General features: G+C 39.0%; 1 long non-coding RNA gene across 1 annotated transcript; it reads left to right on the top strand.

Annotated features, from left to right (window-relative positions):
* Positions 1-468: 468 nt before the first annotated feature.
* Positions 469-17,957, top strand: LOC149108438 (uncharacterized). The gene is made up of 2 exons (XR_016209262.1): positions 469-546; positions 11,451-17,957. It is a non-coding gene; the product is annotated as an uncharacterized LOC149108438 (long non-coding RNA).
* Positions 17,958-19,375: the final 1,418 nt, after the last annotated feature.

Raw genomic sequence — 19,375 nt, 5'->3', positions numbered from 1 at the left:
TATGGATTTGTCACTTTTTCAAAAATTCTAGTTTGGCTCAAAAATCGTTGCAATTTTGCAAAAATATTGCTGCAGTGTGGATTTTCTTCATCAAATTGCTTTTAATCATTTAGTTAGAGTTAATTAAGTTCTTATTACATAAATTTAGGGACCATTTCGTGAATTTATAACAGTTTTCAGCAAATGTATCGTGACAGTGTCCCTTTAAAGAGATTCTCACTCATCTCTTATCGTGCCCCGCAGGACAACTAGGACCATAAATTAAAGACAATGGAACAATTAAATACCTTGTGTCCCCCTCTCCCTAGATCAATGCCGTCTAAGTTTCAAGACTTTCAAATTTGTAAGCAACAGCTTTGATAGAGGTGATTGGTTACAGAATGAAAATTATTTCTCCACCGAGGGCATGGGGAAGAACGTGGACCGGACTCGAAATCGAGCCTAATGAAACACGAGAGCTGATAAAACACATCGAACAAATAACGAACAAATAAAGACATGGCGTACTTGAAGGCAGAGCAAATGTTCAGCCCTCCTTAACTCCAGGTACAGCTTTTCTTTATAATTTCATGTTATAACAGCATTTATGCCAATGGATCTATCACCCTTGTTTGAGCGCAATCAATTTGCAGAGTCGCATAAAACGCAAGGCTCGCTTGCGCCTACCCAATGATAAACAATCATTAAAGCCACGTTTTTGTACTTCGAGTTCTGTTGAAAACGGAATTTCTTTTGACCATCTTTTCAAGAGTATCAGTAAAGTATAACATCAATATCCTGTCCCTAACAACTATGCAATGAACCTGATCCATTTTCTGCAATTGAAGTTTATACAGCCATAGCCAAACTGGCTAATACTGTCTAAAAGACGTTTTCAAAGATCTTCCGCTTCTGTGTCAAGTCAAGATCCATGTACACTACTCCTGTCCTTGGCAAAAGTGACAGCAACAGACTGGTGCGTAACTGAAACAACAAAAAAGGTTTGAAAACCAGGAGTACAGGCCTCTCTTTTGTTGAAGTTTTAGAGACTCAGAATCTTAACCATGTGTGGTGACTCCCTTTCTCATTTCCTACTATCACTCCTTAGTAAGACGTGAAAGTTTCTTTCAACAATGAGAATAAGCACTGTATTTACGACATTGATTCTCTTAGCGAGTTCCTAGATAATGCCTTAGTTTCACAAGTCGAAAAGACACTGCAAGGAGATACAAATAGTGTAGTAAAGGTACTGTAACCCACGGGCAACTGTGAAGAAATTATGAGCTACTTGTCTCCTATGTGCCTCTATGTGTGCTGACAGAGAACAATATCTTGAGTACCTAGTTTTAACTTCCAAAATTGAAGAAAACATTTCAAGAATTAATTATTACTTGTGCGCTGTTGGGGCATTTGTCGCTTTTTGGGGTTTCCTCAAGTAATAAATACATCGCAATATCGTCATAGATTGGTATTCACTCTAAAATACACTGCTCAGTTAAAGGGCAATAGATATCTCATCTCTCTTTCTAATGGCGCTGTTTATCTTAACTGTTTCATAACACAACAAAGTTGCTACGATTTTAATTTTCATGAATTCAAATGGGGGCCGAAAAGTATGATCACTTATTGATAAACTGATTTGTTTTCTTGGTATTGCTATCCCTGTTATTAGCCCAGTGCTCGGCAGGAGAAGTACAATGTATATAGCTTGTTGTTTCAGTCCTCTCGATTTTTTGAGGCCGAGAAATTCAATTTGTTAACGGCCAATGGCTGCATGTCAGTGGGCCATTGCATTTACAGAAAGAGATAAAATGAATAAAAGAAAAAAGGGTCTTACATCAGTTTTCACAATGATGTCGCGCATGGAATTTACAGAACGACGGTCTCCTTCTGCACTGAAGTGAGAAACTTGCATCAAAAAGCTACCGGTCAGGAACCAGTTTTAGATCAAAAATGTAGCTCTTTCTTCTCCCTCAAAGAAATACTCGAACAGGAAAACATCCGCTAAAAATTGACGGGAAAAGAGTCCGAGCGAAAATATCCTCGTTTCTACAACATGGCGTCAATTTGCGCATAATCGACCACAGTAACTCTGATTTGAGCGATTCCAAGTTCAACGCATAGATTATTAGCAAAAAAAGACAAACGTAGTTCTCCGCTGGTTATTTGACTCGTTTGTGGAAGAATATCTGCAATTCCATTTAAACTCCGACCTTCCAAAGACATTTTATACGACGCATTTACAATATATAACATCATAACCCAGATTTGCGCAAAATTATTATCACTGACCTAAAAGGTCTTCTTGGTGCAACAACGCCCGGCGGAAAATGAATTTGTAAGTCTCCATTTACGTAAATGTAATGTAAAAATGTTTTGAGCAAAAATCAATTTACCCTACAGCAAAGAGGAAAGTCCAAAAGGCTCATTATGTTTGCAGGACTGCATCTTATAACTGCCGCGTTATAACTGCAGGACTACACCTTAAACCTGCCTCATAAAATCCTCAGGACTACAGTTATAAACAAGTCCCCGAATATGTGCTTAGAATAAACGCTACCTTGAGGACCTAGTTTTTAGTTTTACAAATACAATACTGAGGTTTCGAAATATATTTTTCTAGAGTTTATAACTAATTGTGCCAAGTTGAGACATCCTTTCCTCTAGATTCTTCAAGTCCTAAATAAATCGAAATACCTCCGCACGCTGTATCATTTCTCATAGAGCTGTATTCACGGTTACAAGATGCTCTGCCAAATCTCCCGTTTGTTAAGCGGACGATAAATAACTGTTGCTATTAAGACTATCAAAGTTGTTCCGATTTAACTGCATGATCAGTGAGATCGGCGTCGAAATGTATAATACCTTGTTGATTTATTTTCTTAGTATTGCTATCTTTCTTACTAACCCAGTACTCCACAGGGATAATGCAATGTATTTAGCTAGTTATTTCATTCCTCTCGAGTTTTCTGAAGTCGGTAAATTCAATTTGTTAACAAGCAATGGCATTGCGAAGGATATCCCTGCAGAACGAGATAAAAAGACTGAAGGAAACAAGGATCTAATGTTCGCACCGATATCGCGGATGGAATTTACAGAACGTTTCCTCCTACATCACGCTTCAAATAGGTGCTCGTAATAAACTAGTTCAGTTTTGTCCAGAAATATCGCACTTTTTTCCTATGAAAAGCATACTCGAACAAGAAAACATCCGCTAAAAATTGACTCGAAAAAGGTCAGAGCGAAAATATTCTCGTTTGTACAACATGGCGTCAATTTGAGCATAATCGAACGTAATAGCTCTGATTTCAGCAATTCCAAGTTCGTCGCACAGATTATTAGTAAAGAAAGACAAACGTAGTTCTCCACTGGTTATTTGACTCGTTTGTGGAAAAATATCCACAATACATTTAAACTACAACCTTACAAGGACATTACATTCGACGCATCTACAATATATAACACCATAACACAGAGTCGCCCAAAATAATCATCACCCGGACCTAAAAGGTCTTCTTGGTGCAACTTCACCCCGGCGGTAAATCGGAATTTATAAGTTTGGATTGTCGTAGATTTAGTGCAAAGTATGCTTGCGAGCAAAAATCGATGTACTTAACAGCTAGAAGAAAAGTGTAAACATAATTATACCAGTAGGACTGCATCTTATAACTGCGTCATTATAACCGTTGCAGACTGTCCCTTGAAACATGTCTCCAAATATATGCTGACAATGAACATTATATTGAGCACTTGCTTTTATTTCTACAAACGTAACAAACTTTTGATATAATTTTTTCGAGAGTTAATCACTAATTGTGCGTAGCTGAGACATGCTTCGCTTTTGTAGGATTCCTCGAGTCCCTTTAACAAATCGTAATATCTCCAGATGCTGGATCACTTCTCTCAGAACTGTACCTCCAACATGTTTGTTAAGCGGAGATAAATCACTTTGTAGCAATTTCGAGTACAAAAATTGCGCTCTTATTTTGTTCAGAAGGGTGTCGAACTATATAACATTTTGTCGATAAATTGAGCACCAATTGTTTGCTTAGTATTGCCAGTCTTACTAGTTCAGCACTCCTCAAGGATAGTACAATGTTTGTAGCTGGTTATTTCCGTCCTCTCAATTTTTGTGAACTCGAGAAATTCAATTTGTTAACAAGCCATAGCCGCATATCAGTGGCCATTGCGAAGGACATACTGCATCCTCGCAGAGAGGAGTACGGTTTCGCAATGATGTCGCGCATGGAATTTATAGAACTTCTTCTTCTGCACTGAAGATGGAAGCACGCTTGAAATAGCTGCTCGTAAGAAAGGAGTTTTTGTTCAGAGATCTAACTCTTTCTTCTCTTTCGAAAAAACCCCTCCAACAAGAAGTTATCCGCTAAAACTTGACGCGAAAAGAGTAAGAGAGGAAATATTCTCATTTCTACAACATGGCGTTAATTTGCGCATAATCAAACATAAAAGCTCTGATTTCGGCTATCTTAAGATCCCCGTGCAGATTATTAGCAAAGAAAGACAAACGAAGTACTCCACTGGTTATTCGACTCGTTTGTGGAAAATCATCTACAATCCATTTAAACTACAACCTTACAAAGACATCAAATATGACGCATTTGTACTTTTCATAACTTCATAACACCAACTCGCGCAAAACAATCAACAGTGACCTAAAAAGTCTTCTTGGTGCAGCAATACCTGGCGACAGGTCGAAATTTATTAGTTTTTGTTATGTAAATGTAGTGCAAAGCATGCTCTGGAGCAAAACTCAACATACCCTACAGCAAGAATGAAAGTTAAAGGCCTCATTATAACTGCAGGACTGCATCATGTCCCTGTACCACAAATCTAGGAGCGTACTTTGAAACATGTCTCCGAGTCATGGCATATGCTGACAATATAAATACTATCTTAAATACTTAGTTTTCTCTTCTACAAATGTAGTAAACTTTTGAAATAAATGAGCAAGAGTTTACCGCTAATCGGACGAAGCTGAGGCATCCCTTGCTTTTATAGCCTTCCTCGAGTCTTGATTTGTTTTCTTGGTATTACTATCTTTCTAACCAGCCCAGTATTCCACCAGGATAGTTTAGTGTATATAGCTAGTTATTTCAGCCCTCTCGATTTTTATGAAGTCGGTAAATTAAATTTAATAACGAGCAACGGCTACATATCATTGGCCATTGCGAAAGACATCCCGCATCTTTGAAGAGCGAGATAAATTGACTGAAGGAAACGAGAGTCTTACATTTTCGCACTGATGTCGCGCATGGAATTTAAAGAACTTCTTCTCCTGCAATGAGGGGAGAAGCACGCTTGAAATAGCTGCTGGTAAGAAACCAGTTTCCGGCCAAAAATCGAGCTCTTTCTCTTCCTTCCAAAAAAATACTCAGTGAAAAAAACGTACGCTCAAAATTATAGCGAAAAAAGAGTCTGAGAAAAAATATCCTCGTTTCTACAACATGGCGTCAATTTGCGCATAATCGACCATAATAGCTCTGATCTCAGCGATTCCCAGTTCACCGTATAGATTATTAGCAAAGAAAGACAAACGTGGTTCTCCACTGGTTATTTGACTCGTCTGTGGAAAAATATCTGCAATTCCATTTAAACTACTGACAACCTTCCAAAGACACTTTATACGACGCTTTTACAATATATAACATCATAACACAGAGTTGCGCAAAATAATCATCACTGGCCTAAAAGGTCTTCTTGGTGCAACAACGCCCGGCGGCATGTCGGAATTTATAAGTTTCCATTCACGAAAATTTGGTGCAAAGCATCAGTGTTCTCTGGCAAAAATCAATGTACCCTGAGCAAGAAGGTAAATTGGACTGCATCTCGCAGCCGCCTCCAGACCTGCGGGAACTGACATGTTTCTGAATACATGCTGACAATTATACAACATCTTGACCGACTACATTTCTCCAAATGTTATTAACCTTTGAAAATTTTTTTCAAGTGTTTACCACTAATTGTGCAAAGCTGACACATTCCTCCATGTTTTAGGTCTCCTCCGAGTCCCAAGCAAATCCTAACATCTCCAGTTGCTGGATCATTTCTTCTCAGAATCCTGTAGTTCAGGCATGCGCTGCCAAGTCTCCCGTTTGTACAGCGGACGATTAAGTTGCTGCGATCTTAATTGAATGTATAATCACTTGTTGAGAAACTGATTTGTTTTCTTAGTATAGCTATCTTTGCTACTAGCCCGATACTGGCCGCCAGGAGAGTACAATAGCCAGTTATTTCAGTCCTTTTAATTCTTTTGGTGTCGAGAAATTCAATGTGTTAAAGAACAATGGCTGCATATCAGTGGCCATTGCGAAGGACATTCTACATCATTGCAGAACGAGATATGAAATGACCGAAGAAAACAAGAGTCTTACATTTTCACACTGATGTCGCGCATGGAATTTACAGAACCTCTCCTCCTTGCACTGAAGAGAGAAGCACGCTTCAAGTAGCTGTTCGTAAGAAACCAGTTTTCGACCAGAAATCTAGCTCTTTGTTTTCTTTCAAAGAAATACTCGCACTCATGTCTACAACATGGCGTAAATTAATTTGCGTATAATCGACCATAGTAGCTCTGCTTTCAGCGATTCCAAGTTCGCTGCACAGATTATTAGTGAAGAAAGACAAATGTAGTTCTCCGCTGGTTATTTGACTCGTGTGTGGAAAAATATCTACAATTCCATTTAGGTCAACCTTACTGAGACATTTTATACGACGCATTTACAACTTGTAAATGCGTCGTGTTATGATGTCAGTTTTATATTGAATATAAAACTGACAACATAACACGAAAGGTCTTCTTGATACAACAACAGCTTGCGACAAATCGGAATTCATAAGTTTTCATTTAACTTTAGTGCAAAGCATGCTCTCGACAAAAATCAATGCACCCCACAGCAAGAAGGAAAGTTGAAAGCCTCATTATACCTGCAGGACTGCACCTTATAGCTGCCTCATGAAACCTTCAGGACTGGACCTTGAAGCATGTCTCCGAATATATGCTCAAAATAAACACTTCTTGAAAATGTTTGCCATACAGATTATTGAGAAAAAAAATACAAATGTAGTCCTCCGAAACGAGTCAGTGTCTCGTGTGTGGAAAAATGTCTATGATCCATTTAAGCTACAATCATACAACGACATTATATAAGATACATTAACAATACATTACATAACACTCTGACTTGTGCAAAACAATCATCACTGACCTAAAAGGTCTTCTTGGTGCAACAATACCTGGCGAAAATCGAAATTTATAAGTTTTCATTTACGTAAATTTAGTGCAAAGTATGCTCTGGAGCAAAAATCAATGTACCCTACAGAAAGGAAGAAAGTTAAAAGCTTTATTATACCTGCGGGAATGCATCTTGTAACTGCTTCTTAGACCTGCGGGACTGTTACCTTGAAACATGTCTCCGAAACTATATGCTGACAATTAACACCGTCTTAAGTGCATTTCTACAAGTTTTGAAATAAATCTCTCAAAAGTTAATTACTAAATGTGCGTATAGCTGATTTAGGTTTCGAGTCCTGGATAAAACATAACATTTCCACTGACACTGGATCATATTTTCTCTCAGACTTGTAGTTCTAACATGGCTAGCGAAAGTCTTCCGTTTGCTAGACGGACGATGAATCACTTTGAAGGTGTCTCTGAAGAAATATTAAAGTTTGATGCGATTTCACTACCGTAGCGAGACTAAAATTCTTACCGAGGCAATACCAGAAAAAAACGCTTCTTTTACAATGATTTTTTTGTAATGCAGAGCCTAAGAGGCGGGGAAGGAGAGCTTGAAATGAATAAATAAATTCATATTTTTTACCGAGACGACTGCCTCGGTTCGCCTGTTACTAGCTACACAGAATGGCCTTGGATTTTATTATTTTTGACAAACTGACCTATTTGCTTTGAGCAACTATTTTTCTTTCCGGCTAGGTCGCAGGGATTACTAGTAATGCTCTTCGTATTGGTACAGTGGTCAGAAGAAACCCGTTTCGTCCGGATCTATAGAATTCTAGCTCTTTCTTATTCTTCCAAAAAATACTTGAACAAGGAAATATTCGCTAAAAATTGACATGGAAAAAACCTGATCAGGGCGAAAATGTCCAAATTTCTATAACATGGCGTCAGTTTATGGAAACTTGCCCTTAATTGCTCTGATTTCAACTATTCTATGTTCACCATACTGATTATTGGCGACGAAAGACAAAGGTGGTACTCTGCTGTTATTTGATTCGCTTTTGGAAAATCATGTGCGAAAGTCAGTATTATCGAGGTGCGTGATTTTCTGCATGAACTTGATCACTAGGAGAAAGTGGTTAGTTTTCGAGGATGGCTGGATTTGTTTAGTATTTACAAACTGCAGACCTAATCCGCGCAGGGAATTTTCAAATTTACCCGCTTTAGCCAAACCACATAAGCCTAGCTAAAGTTGTTCCAAACTCTTCTTACTATTGTAAGCGTTGTATTAAACGTTATTGCAGTAATGATGTTTTGACCCAAAAATGACCTCAATATAATGCACTTCACTGAAGTCGCCTAGAAGGAGAGTTGAATATGATACTAGCAGTTGATTTGGACTTGACTTATCTTTGACTAACTGTTCGCTACAAAAGACAAAAGATACTGACCTGATAGCTTGCACAATTCTCTGAAATCTATACTCTAAATCTGCGCACTTTAAATTGATTCAGAACTGTTCCTACTGAGGTCGCATTCCCTCTTCAATCGTGAAGCCGAAATATCAAGTTTATATCACGTATTCGAATTAACGGCTGCAAGCTGGTTGAAACTTAATCTTTCACAGTCTATATGTAACATCGCCACGGTAACTAAAGGCAGACAAAGAAACTTGCCCAAACTAAGTTTAATTCAGTGAATACACCACTACAATTTCCACTTTAAATTTGTCGGCGCTCGTCCTATTTGACGACAATGCACTCGTTATAAACCACTCGTGTTATTAACGAACAAGAATGCACGACTGGCTCTTGGGCTATCATTCAGTCCAAACCGAATTTGTAGTTAGTTCACACTGATTACCACTAAATTGCTCTACTTTATTCGAAACGATAGACTCGTGGTGCTGAACTCTCAGATATGAGACAATCCCACCGTTTCCAGTGCCATCTTTTGTGATCAGCGTGCGCAGTAGATGAACATCTGTAGTCAGGATCCATTTTCTGACGAAAAATCATTTTCTACAATCATTCGGTGTTTGGCTTGCTATGATTATCTACTGCAAGTGCTTTTCAGTCGTTTTGCACACTGTATAGGCGCCATTGTCCTCAGTGTATTGCTGTAGCTCGATCCTGGTCCTTTTGCAAGCAGCAAATCAATATTTTTGAATAATCGTGTTCACGTTCCGATTCCACTGAATGAACTGAATGATAGTTACCAGTGACCAAAAGCAATCAAGATTGCAGAAGTTCAGTTCGGTGCATAAGGTTTACTAGACATGGCGTAGTGGTGTACTGAACTAGACTTGTCAGATACGTTTTCCTTCATTACACCGTCAATGTCTATGGGAATGTATTTTGTAATAACTGCGATGATCATTCATGTCTTTGCAAGACTCACTTAGTTGTCAATAATGGCAACATTTGCCCAAATAACCTACAACTAGTTAGTTTACGGCACAGTTTCGCCAAATTAACAATTCCACAGACGTCAGTTACATTCTACTTCTGCCAACTGAAATTTTGATGGGTTATGTACATCAAATACAAGAAAATCGAAACTATCCTTTAACCATGCAGAACATACTCTCGATTCTGCAACAATAATTATCACAACAACGAGTAAACAAAATTAATTTTTAGAAAACTAAAACTAGCAACCAGGGAAGGCCAACAAACAAAATAAATCTCGACACGAAAATCGACGGGCTGCCGAATGGCGATCAACATAATTCCAACATTAAAAGATCACAACTCAAGCCGGTCATTGAGGTCAATGTGATATTCTTTAGTATCCATATGCATAATGACCATCTTGAACAGGATAATTTTGCAAAACTAACCAATATGCTGTTCCAGTCTTCGGACTTTGCGCAAGCTGGCTGCTTCTTTTGGATGTCCTTACTGAGTCTGACGGCATTGTTGCTTGAAAATGAGACTTGCTCAATAGCTGCCGGGTTCCACCACCAAACCGGCAATCGCCGATTTACCCGCTGAGGAGAAAAGCGAGTAACCGCCAGTAACATCGGCTGTTAGCTACAATCTTGGACAGAATAAAATAAGAAATAAAACCACCCCTCCCCGTGAATCAACGATGAACTGGCACTAAACCCAAAGTGCGCCACTTTTGCCATCATTGAAATGGAGGAAGGGGTGGTCTTAATTTTTGATTTAAATTGTCCAAGATTGTAGTGATCTGTGGCCACGCTCCAAAGCGTCTTTGATCACTGACGCCGCCGTATAAACAGGCAGAATATGACACGCGAACTGGTGACGATAACAAAAACAACTTGGAAAAAATTGGTAAAACAAAGGAAAATCACGTTTTTAAGGACTAACCCATGAGAGCTATGTTTGTCAGTTCACACGCATCCCGTATCTTGGTCGGTAATGAGAATTTGGATGTAACATCTTAGCGCAGGTGAATACCAAGTCAAGAGTAATGGCTAACGTTTTCGTCCAAATTTGTCCCACGAAGATCAATTACACGTATGGAAACTTTCCACTGGTTACCAGCTTGGTTTCAATTCCTGTAAGGAAAGCTGTAAATCGACCTCAATTGAAGATACTCCTCGCACATGTTCTGGTACCCTGCACGTGTAGATTCAACACGTGCTGGGTTCAGGCGTGTTCTCAATTTTCTGCAAGATGCTTAGAAAACTCATGTATTGATACCGATTAAAGGCCATCGAATTATTTCTCTGAATATGTACGAATATGTAAAAATTCAGGTTCAAGCCATGTCTACCGGCACTCTTCGATCAAACTTTTCCAACAATCCGTACACTCCACGTCGCGAAATCGTAAAATTTTACATGATTTTAGAATTGACCGCGAGGTCAAGTTGATTGCATTGTTTTGTTTCCTGCCTCTGGATTACAATGTAGAGTCCTACTAGATGGCAAATCACCAATTTAACTTTTCTTGTTCAAGCAATCTAAGGTATACTGAAAGTTTTCATGTCAAAAAGTCTTGTCACTAAGCAATCAACGGCAAACGGCACACGGCTTTTTTATTGTAGGCTCCCGGAAATTCGAAAAACGTGAAGAAATGTTTTTGTTGTTGTGTGACCAACGCAATATTAAGTCCACTAACGCAATATTATGGCGATAGAGTAGATAAAGGGACTGTTTGTACAAAAGACTGTTTGGAAGGGTGCTCAACTGTAAACTGATTTCATACACGCCAGATAAAAAAAAGACAAAATAGCAAAACTGACGAAAGTTACGTTAAGTAAGTTCTATTAATATCTATTCTTTTGCTGGTTGCCACAGTCAAGCACCGAAAATGAGACGATTTGACTAAAACGCAAGACCCGGAAGCTGTTATTGTCCTCCTTTGGAACTCACCACGTTCAGACTGGACCTGATTTATCGCTCGTTGGTGGTAGGAGAACGAAAGCCTGCCAGCAAGTGATTGGGTTTGAAATTCCGTGTTTCACGCGAGAAGTTCCAAACCAAATTCTCTGCTCCCCAGGACGACCATCAGTGTGACCATTGGACTTGTGTTATTCGACACTCTTGGAAAGAATAGAGAGCTTTCGCTGTATACTTTCTATTGACGGTAGATGCCTTCTGATTCAACTTTAACCAAGATTAACCGTTTATTCGAAGAAAGAGCAGCCTGCGAGCAGAAATTCTGGTTTGGAATTTCACGTTTCATGCGAGAAAGTCCAAACCAAAGAGTCTGCTTAGCAGGACCTCAACATGATATGACCGTTTCATTTGACGCACGTGGTCAACGCACACATCAAAAAAACGAAGGGTGTTTTTGCCGTTCACTTTTTACTGGTGGTCGGTGACAAATTCAATCAGATTTCATAGTTTATTTGGGGAAGGAAGGCTATAGCCTGCAAGCAGAAGTTCTGGTTTGGAATTTCACGTTTCATGAGAGAAATTCCAAACCAGAGAGTCTGCTTAGCAGGACCTGTGTTTTTGCAGTGTACCTTTTAATGGTGGTAGCTGACAAATATAATCGGATTTAACCTTTCATTGACGAAAGAAGAACCAAAGCCTGCGACCTGGTGATTTGGTTTGGGATTCAGTTAACATTTAATGGGCAAAATGATTCCAAACCAAATTGTCTGCTCGCTAGGACGACCAACAATGTGACCAATACACTACTGTTATTCAACACGCTTGAACCGAACCAGATGAACCGTTTATTGGAGGATGGACTGATATAGCCTGCGAGAGGACGGCAGATGACGGATTCAACCAGATTCACTGCGTATTGAAGGAAGTAGGGCTGCAGCTTGCGAGCAGGAATTCTGGTTTGGAATTTCACGTTTCACGCGAGAAATTCCAAACCTGAGAGCCTGCTTAGCAGGACCTCAAGATTACGTGACCATCACACTTACATCATTTGACTCACGTGGTCAACACAAACATCAGAAAAACGAAGGATGCTTTTGCAGGGTACTAGCTTACTATTGGTAGATAACAAATTCAACTACATTTAATTGTTGGCTGATGAACTGAGATCAAAAGCCTGCCTATGCTACCAAGTGATTTGGTTTGGATTCCTCATTTGATGCCTGACACTTTTATCAATTAAAAAACGTGGTAAACACATTCTAAATACCCTGGGGAAAAAGGAAAGGTTGTTTTTCCAGTATGCTCTCTACTAACCTACTAAAATTGTTGATTTTTGACATCGGAATGAAGGGATACAGGATATTTAGGCCTAGAATTAACGGAATTTCGGATACTCACACCCTCCCCTTTGAAAAGAGCTTAGAGAGTGTACGCTTGGAAGATGACCAGTGTGACCATTAGGTTTATTTCGTCAAACACAAAAACTGTTTAGTACCATTTCCTTAGGAAATAGAGGGATTCTTTTAGTGGTTAACTCCCTTAGATAAGGTAGATCATACTAAATTCAACCAGATTAACCGTTTATTGAAGAATGGAGTGCTATAGCCTGCAAGCAGGAATTCTGGTTTGGAATTTCACGTTTCATACAAGAAAATCCAAACGAGAGAGTCTGCTTACGAGAGAGTCCTCATGTCAGGACCTCAACATGATGTGACCGTTACACTTATATAATTTAACAAACGTGGTAAGAACACACATGAGACAAACGAAGTGTGTTTTTGCAGTGAGATATTTTTACTCCTTACAGCTGACAAATTCAGCCGTGTTTCATCGTTCTTTGGTGGAAGGAGAACCAAAAGTCTGCGAGCATGTGATTTGGTTGAGAATTCCACGTTTAATACGAGAGAGTTAGCTCGCAATTGGGAGGAGAACCGTCAATGTGGCCGTAAGACTAGCATGACTTGACACACTACGCTGATGGGATAAACGAGATGTTCCTGCAAGCTGATTTCTAAAAGCAGTAGACGGTACATTAAAAGCCGAGAGAGTCAGCCCGTATTAGGGGTTTTCGAGATACGGGATATAATTTGGCTACAACATTAATCGAATATAGAATATTAAGGGCAAACAAATTGTTAATTTTTGACATTAAAATTAACGGAGAGGGTATATTCAGCTGAAAAATCAACGGAATATTGGGTTTTCGTAGGTCGCTCTAGTTTGGGCCCAACCAACTGTCTGATGGGAAAAAGCGGGATCGTTTTTCCGGTTTCAACCGGATTTCATCGTTCGTTGACAAAGCAGAACCAAAGCCTGCCAGCAAATGATTTGGTTTTGAATTCTACATTTAATGCGAGAAATTCCAAACCAGATTGTCTGCTCGCTAGGACGAATATCAATGTGATCATTAGACGTAGGTCATTGGAAGTTCGTTGGAAGGATAGAGAGTGTCTTTGCTGATTACTTTGCTAATTTTAAACATTAAAATTGACGGATAGGAAATGTTTCAGGTCAAAAATAACCGTTTGTTGAAGGAAGGAGGGCTATAGCCTGCGAGCAGGAATTCTGGTTTGGAATTTCACGTTTCATGCGAGAAACTCCAAACCAGCGAATCTGCTTAGCAGGATCTCAACATGATAGGACCGTTACACTTGAGAGCTTCTGCCTGAGAGACTGGGGCAGACTTGGAAATGAAGGATGACCGATTTCGCTTAAAATTGGTACACAAAGTCGTTATGTGGACTTACGTAATATGCGAAAGTTTCAGCTTCAACGACCATTTTTTAGCCGAGTTCTTGATATCAGCCCCTCAGGGGTCCCCAGAGGCGTATTTTCAGTGTAATTTTGGCCACTTTTCAATCTCTCTTTCAGCAATGTACAATTAATTTCAGACAAACCCAAAACCATATTTGTAATGCCCTATTCTTAGGTGCTTATGGGTGAAAACATTAGCTCGTGGGAATTTTTTGATAGCCTGTGGCTGTTATCACAACTTAGTTCTATTTGAAGCATATGGGAAGCAACCGGAAATGGCCTGTTTTTCAGATCGCATAATTTCCATGCCCATGTTTTACACCGTAAAGTCTTAGTATCCCTGCAAAGTTCAGCTCTTAGTTTAGTAATATCAAGAAAAAAATACTAAGGTTGAGGCTTTTTACTAGGAAACACTTTAAGAGAAATTACCTACTACGCACTTCCTGTCAAGGTTTAAATTCCTTATTAGGAGAGATTTTTAGACACCGACCGCGCAATTAACAACCAGTCAATTATCCCAAAGTAAATTATTTAAAGGAAATATATATTTCCAAACCATAAGCTAGAAATTAATTTAACTACTGACGGATTTGAAGCTAAATTTGTACCCTGTACCCAGATGACTGGAAGGTAAGGGGGAAACTTCATATGTTGATAACAAGAAAAGTAATCAAAATACAATGAAACAAGCTGTTTACTGAGTGTGTGAGTTAGCTGGAAAAAGCTGAGCAAAAACAACACACACCAAAAGCCTTATTTATTGAACTCTGCCTTGTTTCCGTGGCAACCTTGCTTTGTCAGGCATAATTTCCCTAAGTCTGAGCTTTTTAATCTAATTCTCTGTTTTTTTTATTGACGTTTTCGAGTTTCTTGGGACAAACAGTTTTCTGCACCTTTTCATTCCTTTAGTACCCTTTCTCTTCTCGTTTAAGTTTGTTATAATTGGCAAAAACGATATTTTGACTTCATGGAATAGTCATGAATTTGGACTAGTGGATTCAATACGACGGATGTTTTGGAATTTATGACATTCTGACGTCACATGCCTTTATAGCTGACTATTCACTATTATTAGAATTTTAGGCCGTGAGTTTTTTTTCTCCTTCCGCCTGCCAGAAGATCACAAATACCTTGTGTGATTAGTAGTACTGAAATTTCCGACTTAATTGCGACACACCCAGAGGTGCTGTCCTTCAAGCTTTGATCTTTGCTCCTCTTTGGTATCGATTCTAAATACGAATACCAGCGTTACGATAGAGACTGTAAGTAAGTAAGCCTCGTAATACAATACAGGGAACGGTGATTACATTTTTTCGCATGACACGCGAAGCTTCTCCTCTATTATTTAATATTGGGCATGTGAAGCTACTTAATTCATCTCCAAGCCCTTTTGACTCTTCAAGTGAAACAACATCCAATTTGGCGTCGAAAATGTTAGCAATTGAATTGTTTGTGGGTAGAAAATTTGAGTTAGAGATATTTTGTTCAAATGTGTATGCAGAGGATGATGGAACAACGATCCTTGAACCAGTGGAACGAATTAAAGACATTAAGGCGTGTGAAAAAACTCTTTGAACGTGCAAAATAAATTTATGTCTGATGAACATGCATTCAGTCACTCTACTCTTGGATACTTATGGGATGCAATAGGTATTACAATGCCGAACTCCTCAAATATGCTACAGTAATAGCCCACGTATAAGAACCTGAATTTTTCAATTTAGCCTAAATAGGTTCTTATGTAAATGGTACTTAAAGCAAATTTAGGCTACCAAGGTTCTTAAAATAGGTTCTTATATTTTCATATGAATTTCATCTGAATACACTATATATATTAAAAATATCATCTCATAATACAGTATAAATCATTTATTTGTACCATAGAGCAGTGCCTATAGGCAGTTCAGTGCAGGTACAGTATATGTCCTTAGCAAAACATAACAAAGAAATTCATGTTGAGAAGCTGAGGCATTGCCCATTGGGAACTTACGTTGTTTTGGTATTTTGCAATTATTGATTTCATTGCGATATATTTTGATATTTTATATTTAATATTTTGTGATTCTCACAGAGTTGGAGATGGTCAGAAAGCTTTCTTTGATACTGTAGGAGAGTACAGTACTTGCAAATACTTGGGGAATTATTTGAATGGCAAACACAATAGACATACAACATGGTACTTAAGCTTAAAAGAAAAAAAAAGTTATGTCAAGTTACTTTTAAATAGATGGTGATCATAATTCAGCAGTTTCTACCTATACACTTTTACAGCAACCCCACTGATAAGAACCTAACTTAAAATGTTAGCCTTAATAGGTTCTTATGTGGAGGGGGCTTAAAATGAAAATTTTAGCCTAACAGGTTCTTAAAACCCAGGTTCTTATACATGGGCTATTACTGTATCTGAAACATTAGCGGTAACTTTTTTCGGTTTCTTCAATTTCTGCTTTATCCTTGATGGAAAAAAGAGTGTCGACATGGCGCACTTTGGTCACGCAAACAGGTGAATTTTCCACGGTGACGTGGGCACATCACAATCTTCTTTAATTCATACTTTAACTTCCATTCAGGGAAGTTGTCAACTCTGTGAGACGCGCCCAGTTTATTACCACCAGTGCCCACTTTAACTTGACCAGCAGGTGGGAAACATCTCGATCTAACGTCGCTATTGGGAGAGTCACAGCAGGCTCTGATGTCTTGTTATCTCATGCCCGGCAAATGTCAAGGGACACTGTATCCTCATGTTTTTAGTATTGCAGGGGACTAAATTGTAATAGCCAGACTTTTACTCCTCTGCCTTTCAAGCACACTCAAATGAAACAAATTCACTTACAGACTGAATAGATTTAATAAGTTTAATTAATTGATCGCAGATAGTTTCCTTTCCTGTAAATAAACAATCCAGCCAGCAAGATATCCACGTGCTGGCCATATATTCATTTCCCGGTAGCATTTTATCAATTTACGTTAGACTAAGTAAGCATGTAACGTAGCAACGCATTCGGATTCTATACAAAAACAACTGCCTAGCGCATAGCACGGTTGCGCCCTAGTGGTTAGCAGGCTGGACTCCGGATCGAGCGTTCCTGGTTACTAGGGCGTTGCCATGTCATCTTGGAAAAGGCAATTTTCTTTCACAGATCCTCTCTCCACCTAGATGTATAAATGGGAGCCGGTGGTTGTCATCCTGTCCAGGGAAGAAGAGCAATAACCAATTTAAGCTCCAGCAGGTATGAGGCACTGGGCCTTGTGACGACTTACCATATCACCCACGGCAAGCGTACTGGTCGTCCTGGGGATTATCACTTCTTATTATGGAAATCGGAGTTAAGAGCCAGCAATTCTACAGCTAGGGGTGCCATAAGCAGTAGTCTTCGAAGGGAAATCCACTCCTCCCCTGTCCTATCTTTGGACATATGCAGTACACCGATTTAGTCTGGATCTGTGCTGACTGAAAACGCACCAAATGGAAAATCCCGATAGAGAAAGGGAAAGTGTGCCGATGAGTAATTTTCTGGCAATTTGGTCAGACATTCAGCAACTTGGCGGGAAAACAGACCGTCTTGGACGTCCTCAATTTATAATACCAAGGCCGTTTACACTGGGGGACTGGGTATGAATAAATACTCTGTAACATATTCATTCGTTCTTCAGGTTCTCATGCAAGTTATATACCTAATCATTCTCTGCAGTATCAAGGAGACGAATCTAGACGAGAAAATATGAATTCCAAGTTAATCAAATCTAGCAAGCTACAGATAAGATGGCGTGTCGTGACCTCGCCACGCACGGTATGAATCAACCTGCATTTTCATTACTTGCAACAATGCACTCGCAACCAATTTATCGCTGGGGCTAAGGTTTTTAATGTTGCTTTACTTTAAAGGGATTAAGAAAGGGGTATGCCTGTAAACCTGAAGCAAGGTAAGTGTTTATAGTAAGGGAATTTATCCAGACACTTTGCATGTAGACTTGGAATAGTGAGACTGCATTTTGTATTAGACAATTAGCTCCAATTATATTTGAGATTTCCCGTTGTGATTGCATTTAGAGTGGCTGATAAGTTTCTTCGTAAAAGAAGTCCCAGACGGGTGGGTTATACTGGTTATGGTACGAAATGGGACCACAAAGCTTGGCAGCTTATACCTGATTTAATTAGCGCTTCATTACTCGGGGCCACAGACTTGTTTTCGTTGAACGAGTTGAATGTTAAAGATAAACTTTATATTGCAGTTTGGACCAAAAAAGATGCAAAGGTACATTGTGATTAACTGGCAAGAGATGGATTGTTAGGTATATGTATATATATTTTTTTCCACAGCGACTCAGACATTATTCGTAATTTTCAAGACTTCTTCCACATAATTTATAACCGTTGCTGGACAAAAATCTGATCGGTCCGAAAAAAAAATCACATGAAAATTTCTGACTAACGGTAGCTCTTTTTGGTTACAATTAACTTCAGAGTCTCTAATTCATGACTTAGAAGAAAAAAAGGTATTAATCGAAGTTAAATGGCTGATTTTTACAGACACGCTTTGTTGAAACTTTAACCGGAAGTGGCCTGGTCATTCATCTTCTCGTAAGTTTTTTCTTAGTCAAAAGGTCTCAACCTTAGTATTTTTTTCTTGATATTACTAAACTAAGGGCTGAACTTTGCAGGGATACTAAGACTTCAGGATATAAAACATGGGCATGGAAAATATGCGGTCTTAAAAACAGGCCATTTCCGGTTGCTTCCCATATGCTTCAAATAGGACTAAGTTGTGATAACAGCCACAGGCTAATCAAAAATTCCCGCGAGCTAATGTTTTCATCCATAGAAGCCTAAGAATTGGACATTGCAAACACGGTTTTGTTTTTTTCTGAAATTAATTGTGCGTTGCTAAAAGAGAGACTGAAAAGTGACCAGAATTGCACTGAAAATCAGCCTCTGGGGACCCCTGAAGGGGCTAATATCCAGAACGCGACTAAAATAACGTCGTTGAAGCTGAAACTTTGGCATATTACATAAGTCCACATAACGACTTCGTGTACAAATTTTAAGCGAAATCGGCCAACCTTCATTTCCAAGTCTGCCCCGGTCTCTCAGGCAGAAGCTCTTAAATCACTTGACACACGTGGTGTTT

The sequence above is a fragment of the Orbicella faveolata genome, unplaced genomic scaffold (assembly GCF_042242905.1).
Source record: "Orbicella faveolata isolate gen_17 unplaced genomic scaffold, um_ofav_v1 contig_26, whole genome shotgun sequence".
NCBI lineage: Eukaryota > Metazoa > Cnidaria > Anthozoa > Scleractinia > Merulinidae > Orbicella > Orbicella faveolata.
The sequence above is the reverse complement of the archived record's forward strand: the minus strand, read 5'-3'. Positions and strand labels throughout refer to the sequence as shown.